Genomic DNA, 10,380 nt, shown 5'->3' on the forward strand with positions numbered 1-10,380 from the left:
TGCCCAACCTTGTAGTAAATGTAATTTAGATATGAAACTAGTGCTATTATCTAGTGACACTACTGTCGAATAGCACCAAAATTAATAAAAACTAGATTTTGCAGTAAAGCGCAACCTAGGTCGTCTTTCTAAGAGTCAATAGAGTAACTATTTAAATTATGATTATGAAGAGCTAAAAAATGGGGGGTTTTATAATGAAATTAAAAAAATCTAAATTAAAATTAGATAAATAAAGAAAATTCAATTGAGAAAATTATCAAGAACAAGCAGTGCAATCAATCACAATCCAATTACCTAAATTTAATCTTCCTCGTCCACAAAATAAATTAATTTTATTCCACTTTATTATTCTAGTTTTATTATATATTTCTCAAATTATCATTCAAGAATTAAACAAGAAATTAAGTTATAGATTAATTGAGATCTCCTTTAACCTACAACCTAACAACTGTTCTATGTTAGCCATACCAGAAACAATGCATGGATAATCACCCAAGCTAGACCATATTACTTTTATAATGCTATATCAATTGATTATAGCAAGTAAAACCTCAAATAAAATTTATAACTCAAAAATTATGCAATAAAGCTACTCTAATCAGTAATAGCAATTAGAACATAAAATTCAGAGATAGAGAGAGAAAGAGTAAATTGAAATAAAGCTAAAATAAATTCTTCCTTAAATATTAAAGACTCTGATTAAAATTTAAGATCATGGATTGTGATTGATCACACCAACAAAAAATTAGCTCTCCATAAAATTAAAAATCAAACAACATAAAATGAGAAATTGAGAAGCCATCACCCAAGAAATTGGAAGAAGGAAAGACGAACGACGATCGCTGCTTTGTTTCCCTTCTTTCGTTTTTTCCCAGATCGTGCTTCCTCTGTATCTCTCTTTCTTTCTTTTATAATAAAAACTAATGATTTATTAAAAAGATAAAACTACCTTAAATAACCCTAATTAAAAATTACACTAAATAATCCAAAATAAATTCAAATAAAATTTTAAAGATTTGATTTTTGATTTGATCTCCAAGTATGCTCATATTCTTCTTATCCAATATATTCTCTATCAATATCTTCCAAATTGAATTTAAAAAATCTGCACAAATAAAATAAAGTTAAATAGCACCTGTGCAAAAATATTAAAGATATTATTTATATTTTAAAATCAAAGATTTAGTTAGTTAAAATTTCAAAACTGAATATTGGCTAATATAATTAAATAATATCTAATTAAACTCTATTAGCTTCAAATAAATATTTAAAAGTCTAAATTAAAAGGATAAAAATGTATAAAATTGTCATTTATCAATTCCCCACACTTAGACTTTTGCACTCCTAGGCAAAACTTAAATCTCAAAATTCATGAAAAGAAATGTGGAAGCAACAAAGAATAAGAAGCAATCATAGCTATTCAACATTTTAACACTCTAATCAATATCTCTTATATCCAAAATAACAAGTATCATGGCAATTTCATTTGGTAAGAATAAATTAAGCAATAGCCCCTCACAAAGGTCAAGTGTTTAACTCTCAACTCTCAAATATATATAGGTAAGTGTTTCACTCAAGTTTCCCTATTAAAACCTCACTACCATAGGCTTGTTTATCATCTAGGTCTTTACTATTTATGTCATATGCAATGCAAGAATCAATAGGACTTTAGTTTAGGTTGTAATGAGCCTTAGGTAAAGGTATGGTATAAAATAGGAAAATGACGGCTAATAAACTTTAGGATAATGAAAAGCATATTTGAAACGAAATATATAGAATGAAAGAAACAAAATAAATTGATTTGGGTTTATTTTTCTCTCTTTGTTTTGTTTTCCTTTCCTTTGCTTCATGCACCTTTTTATTTATTTATTTTTATTGCGTTCTAACTTTTATGCTCTTTCTTTTCTTTTCTTTACTTTTCTTCCTTTGCTTTTTTTTTTCTCTCTTGTTTTTTTTTTTTCAAAATAACCTAAATCTCTCTTCAAGCATATTCTTTCATTCCAACAAATATTATAATACACTTTTCATCACCTAAAGTGGGGTGAGAAAAATGAAAGGAAAATATTTTTATAGGTTATGTTTTCAATTGGCTAAGATTTTAAAGAAAAGGTTTAGGCTCAAAGGGGCTAACAAGGGCTAAATTGCATGGGATGGCTATTTGGTTAAGTAGGCTAAAAAAGAATGCCTAAATCATCTTCATGCAAAGCATATACAATTATAGTCTCAACTAAGAATCAAGACAAGTTCTAGAGTGAGAGTAGTGATAGGAGAATACACACAAGAAGAGGATAATATTAGGCCTAAATTCTCACAAGCTAAAGACTATCACATTAATTCAATGAAACCAAATTCATTGCCACTTAACTTAAATTTCAAATATAAGATCAATTATTTATCATGCTCAAATGTATCCAAACTAAAATTGTCTTAAATTTGCAACTTCGCACAAATTATTTTTTTTATTTTTATTTTGAAAACAAGAACACAAAAATAAAAAAATGAAAATAAGAAAAAAAAATTAGAAATAGCAAAAAACCTCCCCCCACACTTAAAATCTACAATGTCCTCAATGTAGAACATAATTCGAAAGATGTATAGGAAAATGTAAATTAAAAGTGAAGAGGAATGATACAACCTGATCGATTAAGTATTATCTTAGAGGGAAGACTCCTCCACAATGTGTGTCTCAAATCCATCATAAAAATGCTTTAACCGATGCCCGTTAACTTTAAACTTTGCTCCAGTAGATTCTGCCATAATCTCTACTCCACCATAAGAAAACACTTTAGTAACTATAAAAGGACCTTCCCATCTAGAACGAAGTTTTCCTGGCATAAGTTTCAATCTGGCATTATAGAGCAAACACTTTTTGTCCCACCTTGAACTCTTTTTCTAACTATCAGGTTATCATGCATTAACTTGGTCTTTTCCTTGTAGATTCTTGAATTTTCATATGCTTCCAAGCGAAATTCTTCAAGCTCTTGCAACTGATATTTTCTTTGGGCTCCTGCTTTAGTTAAATCCATGTTACACTGCTTTACTGCCCAATAAGCTTTATGCTCAATCTCCACAGGTAAGTGACAAGCTTTCCTAAAAACAAGCTGATAAGGAGACATTCCGATTGGAGTCTTGTAGGCAGTTCTATATGCCCACAATGCATCATCAAGTCTCTTACTCCAGTCTTTCCTATTAGGTTGCACTGTTTTCTCAAGAATCTGCTTTATCTCTCGATTAGAGACTTCAGCTTGCCCATTAGTTTGGGGGGTGATAAGGGGTAGCCATCTTATGCACGACCCCATACTTACCCAATAAACTATGCATGCTCCGATTACGAAAATGGGTCCCTTAGTCACTGATAATGGCCTTTGGAATACCAAACCTGTAAAGGATATGTGACCTAACAAAATCTACAATAGCAACAGAGTCATCAGTTCTGGTAGCTTTAGCTTCCACCCACTTAGAAACATAATCCACAGCTAGTAAAATGTAAGCAAATCCAAATGAAACAGGAAAAGGTCCCATGAAATCAATACCCCATACATCAAATATTTCACAGAAAAGTAAAGGTTGTTGAGGCATCTCATTTCTAAGGGAGATATTTCCTATATGCTGACATCTAGCACAATGCTTACAAAATGTATATGCATCACGAAATAGAGTAGGCTAGTACAATCCAGAATCAAGAACCTTTCTAGCAGTGCGTTGTGGACTAAAGTGTCCTCCACAAGCAAGTGTGTGACAAAAATGAAATATGGATTCAAACTCAATGTCAGGAATACATCTCCTAATAATCTGGTCACTACATATGCGCCAAAGGTATGGATCATCCTAAATGTAATATCTAGCTTCCCTCTTAAACTTATCTAATTGATGTTTCTTTAAATGCACAGGCAATGTAGAGGCAACTAAGTAATTAACTAAGTCAGCATACCAAGGAGTAACATCATGCATAGTGTATAAGCATTCATCAGGAAAATTATCATCAATAGGAATAGAAGGAACCATAGGAGATTCAATGCAACTCAAATGGTTTACGACAGAATTCTCAGCTCCACTCTTATCCTATATCTCTAAGTTAAACTCCTGTAGCAAGAGCATCCATCTGACTAATCGTGGCTTTGCATTTGGCTTCCTTAAGAGATACTTTAATGTTGCATGATCAGAAAACACAACAACTTTTGCATTCAAAAGATATGATCTAAACTTTTCTAATGCAAAAACAATAGCTAAAAGCTCCTTTTCAGTGGTAGTATAGTTGGCTTGGGCTGCATCTAAAGTTCTGGAAGCATAAGCTATGACATGTGATTTCTTATCAACTTTTTGTGAAAGCACTGCACCAAGAGCATAATTAGAAGCATCACATAATAATTTAAAAGGTAAATCCCAATTTGGCGGTTGAATGATTAGTGGAGTGGTCAATCCTTCTTTAACTCATCAAATGCTTGCTCACAAGCTTTATCAAATTTGAAATCCACATCTTTCTGCAGCAATCTTGAGAGTGGTAAGGCTATCTTGCTAAAATCCTGTATAAACCTCCTGTAAAATCCTGCATGTCTAAGGAAAGAACGAACCTCTCTAACACTAGTAGGATAAAGTAAAGAAGTAATCACATCTACCTTAGCCTTATCAACTTCTATCCCCCTATCAGAAACAACATGACCCAATACAATGCCTTGTCTAACCATGAAATGACACTTTTCAAAGTTTAATACAAGATTTTTCTCAATACATCGCTCAAGTACTTATCTAAATTTACTAGACACTCACCAAATGAATCTCTATATACAGTAAAATCATCTATAAAAACCTCTATGCAATAGTCTAGCAAATCTGCAAAAATACTTATCATGCATCTCTGGAATATGGCTGGGGCATTGCATAATCCAAATGGCATCCTCCTATAAGCAAATGTGCCAAACGGACATGTGAATGTTGTCTTCTCTTGGTCCTCTGGAGCTATGCAAATCTGGAAAATAACCTGAAAAACCATCTAAAAACAGTAGTGAGATTTGCCTGCTAATTTCTCTAGCATTTGATCAATAAAAGGTAAAGGGAAGTGATCCTTCCTAGTTGCATCATTTAGCTTCCTGTAGTCGATGCACATCCTCCAGCTATTTTGTACTCTCATAGGAATTAACTCGTTCTTTTCATCCTTTACAACTGTGATCCCGCTCTTCTTTGACACTACCTGTACTGGACTCACCCACTGGCTATCAAAAATAGGTAAATGATACCTGCAGAAAGGAGTTTTGTTACCTCCTTTTTGACCACGTCAAGGATAAGTGGGTTAAGCCCTTTAAGGTTGCCTACATGGCTTTACACCGTCTTCCATCAAGATCCTATGCATGCATATATCTGGACTGATGCCTGGAATGTCAGCTAGTGTCCATCCTATAGCTTTCTTGTGCTTTCTCAGTACCTCCAACAATTTTGCCTCTTGACTAGGATCAGAATCCCTTGCTATAATAATCGGTAATTTCTTACCTTCATTTAAGAATGCATATTTCAAATGTTCTGGTAGATCTTTCAATTCAAGTATAGGTGGCTACTGAATAGAGGACAATAGCTTGTCAATAGTTAGCTCATCAACTCCACAAACCTGTATTCCATCAAAAGAAGCAGCAGTATCTTGTTTAGAATACTAGAATTATCATTATTAAGAATTACATGACATAGAGTTAATAGCAAAGTCTATAGTTCTTTCAGAGTCAGAAGCAATCATATCAGAGTAGAAGTTCAAGTGCCAATATCATGCATGGATTTGAATAACTCAACAATATCATCAGAACCAGAACAGTCAGAAGAATCCTTATAAATAATAGAGTCAGAACAATGTGTATTGCTATCTAAATCAACAATCTCAAGAGAACTAGAAACCATCTCATTGTAAAGCTCATCATATGTATCATCAATTAACATATCAAGCATGCTCACATTAATAACAGAATGATCCTCTATAGGATGTTTCATAGCCTCTAAAAGATTAAATTGAACAACACGTCCTGCAAATTCCATGGAAAGAGTATTATCTTTAACATTAATGATAGTATTAGCTGTCTTAAGAAATGGCCTACCCAAAATCAGTGGTGGTGGCCCATGACTATCATCTTTACCCATATCTAAAATATAAAAATCAGCAGGAAAGACTAAATCTTTTACCTTAACTAGAATATCTTCAAGCATACCATTAGGATAGGCAAGTCTCCTGTCTGCTAATTGCACAATAATCCCGGCTGGCTTCATCTCACAACCCAGTAAAGAAGAAAATAGAGACTTGGGCATAACATTTATCGCTGCACCAAGATCAATCAAAGCGTTAGAAAATTCTAAATTTCCTATAGTACATAGTATAGTGAAACTCCCTGGGTCTTTGCATTTTAAGGGCATAGGGGGTTGGCACTGCATTCCTCCATGAAATAAAGCTGATACACTTCTTCCTAGATTGACCTTCTCATTAACTTTAAATCTTCTCTTGTTCGTGCATAGGTCTTTCAAGAACTTTGCATATGTAGGAATTTGCTTTACTGCCTCCAAAAGGGGAATATTGACTTCAACCTTCTTAAAACATCAAGCACTTCTTTCTCCATTCAGCTTCCTTTAACTTCTTGCTTTGAGTGTCCCTATTTAGAAATGGAAGGATCTTCCTGGATGTTTCCTTGGTTCCTTTTCTTATTAGACTCCTCAAGTGTGACTTGTGTTGCTGCAGCCGACTTATTCTTGATAGATGTTATGGAGGGCTCTGGAAGCTCCTTTCCACTTCTAAGAGTGATGGCACTAACATTACTGCAATTAGGATTTACAACTGTTTGAGACGGAAACTTTCCAGAACCTTGACTCTTCAATTCATTAATGGAGGTGGACAATTGCCCGATTTGATTCTCCAATTTTTGGATTACTGTCTCAGTGCGTTGTTGAAATTGAATGTTGTTAGTTGCCATTTGCTTCATTAATTCTTCCAGACTTAGTCCATCATTTTTAGACCTTTGAATAGGAGTAGATTGCCTCATTGCTTGCATAGGCTGTGAATTTTGACCTGTAGCATTATATTGATGTTGTTGACTTCCTCCATATCTGAAATTAGGGTGATCTCTCCACCCAGGATTATAAGTATTGGGAAAGGATCATATTTTTGGCCCTGTTGCATAGGTCTAGTTGGAAAAATCCCAGCACAATTCTCAACTCTATCATCCAACTGTAGGCATTGATCAGTAGTGTGTGTAGCCAAAAAACAGATGCCACATAGAGGCCCAACTAAAGCAAAGGATGTGGTAGCTTGTTGAGGATTATAAAAATTGAGGTTATGCACACGTCTGTGAGGGATATGCCTGTGGAAAAGTTGGCACTGCTGGTGAATTCATTAATTTTTATTGTGTTAAGGCAATGTGCCGAACCATGCTAGAGAGCTCCTCTATCTTGTTCTCAAATTTAAGATCATATTGTGGTGTTTGAATCTCATTCACCCCTTTGACTACTTGGTTAGCTCGTGTCCCAAATTGTTGAGAATTTTGTGCCATCTTAGAAATGAGATTCATGGCATCAGTTGGAGTAAGTTCTACCAAAGCACCACCAGCTGCGGCATCAACAAACCACCTATCTGTTGGTAAGAGACCTTCATAAAAATGTTGAACTAGCTGTTGATCAGGTATTTGATGGTGAGGGCAGCTGGCACATAATTTCTTAAATCTCTCCCAATATTCATGAAATGTCTCCCCAGTCATCTGACGAATCCCACAAATATCTTTTTTTATTGCTGTTGTGCGAGAGGCAGGGAAGAATTTTTCCAAGAATAACTGTGTCATTTGATCCAAGAGGTAATGGCACTTGGTTGTAAGTAATACAACCAATCTTTTGCCACTCCATCCAATGAAAAGGAAAAGCCCTTAATTTGATTTGCTCTTCTGAAACTCCTTGAGGCTTCATGGTGGAGCACACAATATGAAATTCCTTCAAGTGCCTATTCGGGTCCTCTCCTGCAAGACCATGAAATTTAGGTAGCAAATGTACTAAACCAGATTTCAATTCAAAACTAGCATTTGCATCTAAATTAGGATATTGAATGCACAAATTTTGATAGTGTGCATTAGGCGCAGCTAATTCTTTAATTGTCCTATTACTATTATTATTTTCAGCCATGTTTTCCAACTTAACTGTAGAGTCTAAGTCAGATTCAGAATCACTAATAATGCTATCAATCAATTCAGACAAAATTTCAGAGATCACACTATCCCTAATTTTACGGTGCTTTTGATTTTTATGGTTAGTACGACAAGTTCTCTCAATCTCAAAGTTCAAATCAATTAATTTATCTTGAAAAGACCTTGTCATGCACTAATAAACAAAAAAAAACAATGAAAAACACCTAAAACAAGTAAAGAAAAAGAAAATAATAAATCTTGAAAAAGAAAATAAAAAATACTAGAAAATAAAAAAATGAGAAAGAAAAAAAAAACTAATAACCAAACTCAAAGAGTTAACACCTTTGACTCCCCGGCAACGGCGCCAAAATTTTGACACTACTGTCGAATAGCAACCAAAATTAATAAAAACTAGATTTTGCAGTAAAGCGCAACCTAGGTCGTCTCTCTAAGAGTCAATAGAGTAACTATTTGAATTATGATTATGAAGAGCTAAAAAATGGGGGGTTTTATAATGAAATTAAAAAAATCTAAATTAAAATTAGATAAATAAAGAAAATTCAATTGAGAAAATTATCAAGAACAAGCAGTGCAATCAATCACAATCCAATTACCTAAATTTAATCTTCCTCGTCCACAAAATAAATTAATTTTATTCCACTTTATTATTCTAGTTTATTATATATTTCTCAAATTATCATTCAAGAATTAAACAAGAAATTAAGTTATAGATTAATTGAGATCTCCTTTAACCTACAACCTAACAACTGTTCTATGTTAGCCATACCAGAAACAATGCATGGATAATCACCCAAGCTAGACCATATTACTTTTATAATGCTATATCAATTGATTATAGCAAGTAAAACCTCAAATAAAATTTATAACTCAAAAATTATGCAATAAAGCTACTCTAATCAGTAATAGCAATTAGAACATAAAATTCAGAGATAGAGAGAGAAAGAGTAAATTGAAATAAAGCTAAAATAAATTCTTCCTTAAATATCAAAGACTCTGATTAAAATTTAAGATCATGGATTGTGATTGATCACACCAACAAAAAATTAGCTCTCCATAAAATTAAAAATCAAACAACATAAAATGAGAAATTGAGAAGCCATCACCCAAGAAATTGGAAGAAGGAAAGACGAACGACGATCGCTGCTTGTTTCCCTTCTTTCATTTTTTTTCCCAGATCGTGCTTCCTCTGTATCTCTCTTTCTTTCTTTTATAATTAAAACTAATGATTTATTAAAAAGATAAAACTACCTTAAATAACCCTAATTAAAAATTACACTAAATAATCCAAAATAATTCAAATAAAATTTTAAAGATTTGATTTTTAATTTGATCTCCAAGTATGCTCATATTTTTCTTATCCAATATATTCTCTATCAATATCTTCCAAATTGAATTTAAAAAATCTGCACAAATAAAATAAAGTTAAATAGCACCTGTGCAAAAATATTAAAGATATTATTTATATTTTAAAATCAAAGATTTAGTTAGTTAAAATTTCAAAACTGAATATTGGCTAATATAATTAAATAATATCTAATTAAACTCTATTAGCTTCAAATAAATATTTAAAAGTCTAAATTAAAAGGATAAAAATATATAAAATTGTCATTTATCATCTAGCACCTGGATGAGCTTTTCGTGGACACTTAGATCAATTTAATTGGATGTTGGACAAAGATTTAAGGCACGCTGAAAATTCAGCTCAAATCTAGTTTGACAATAACAAAGTAGTTGTTATCTTTGTGCAGTATGCTATAGAACACGACACAAAGCCTCACAAGTTGTCGCTCATTGGTCTTTTGGCCAAGGCTAATAGTCTTTATGCTATCAACCATGGCAAAATCTCTAGTTGGTCACAGGTGATATGGCTTGTTTTATCCAAAAAATGACTTTTAAAAATGTTACTTTACAATGCTTTAAACCTAGTTTAGTATCCCATACTTCTTCATGTTAAACTACTTTATTTATGTATGATCCCTTTCTTTAAAAACTTTATAAGCTTGATTCTATTAACCATAGTAGATTTTCAAAATTAAGTCTTTTCATTTTCTATTATGATTAGTTATTTTTAATTGCAGTTAATTCCTTTTTATCATGATAAGTTTATTAAGGTCATTATTCCTTAATTATCATGGTAATGTATAGTTATGGTTAGGTGTTGGTAGTAATTTAGTCAATATTACATCATATACCTATAAATATAACTCAATTTTTTCACCATTTA

At 32.7% G+C, this 10,380-nt stretch overlaps 1 non-coding gene across 1 annotated transcript; it reads left to right on the forward strand.

Moving 5' to 3' along the window:
• The first annotated feature begins 7,644 nt into the window (after positions 1 to 7,644).
• Positions 7,645 to 7,751, forward strand: LOC129295533 (small nucleolar RNA R71). Its single transcript, XR_008589585.1, has one exon. It is a non-coding gene; the product is annotated as a small nucleolar RNA R71 (small nucleolar RNA).
• Positions 7,752 to 10,380: the final 2,629 nt, after the last annotated feature.

Source organism: Prosopis cineraria, unplaced genomic scaffold, assembly GCF_029017545.1.
Source record: "Prosopis cineraria cultivar Desert tree isolate PC_DT_omini unplaced genomic scaffold, ASM2901754v1 PC137, whole genome shotgun sequence".
Lineage (NCBI taxonomy): Eukaryota > Viridiplantae > Streptophyta > Magnoliopsida > Fabales > Fabaceae > Prosopis > Prosopis cineraria.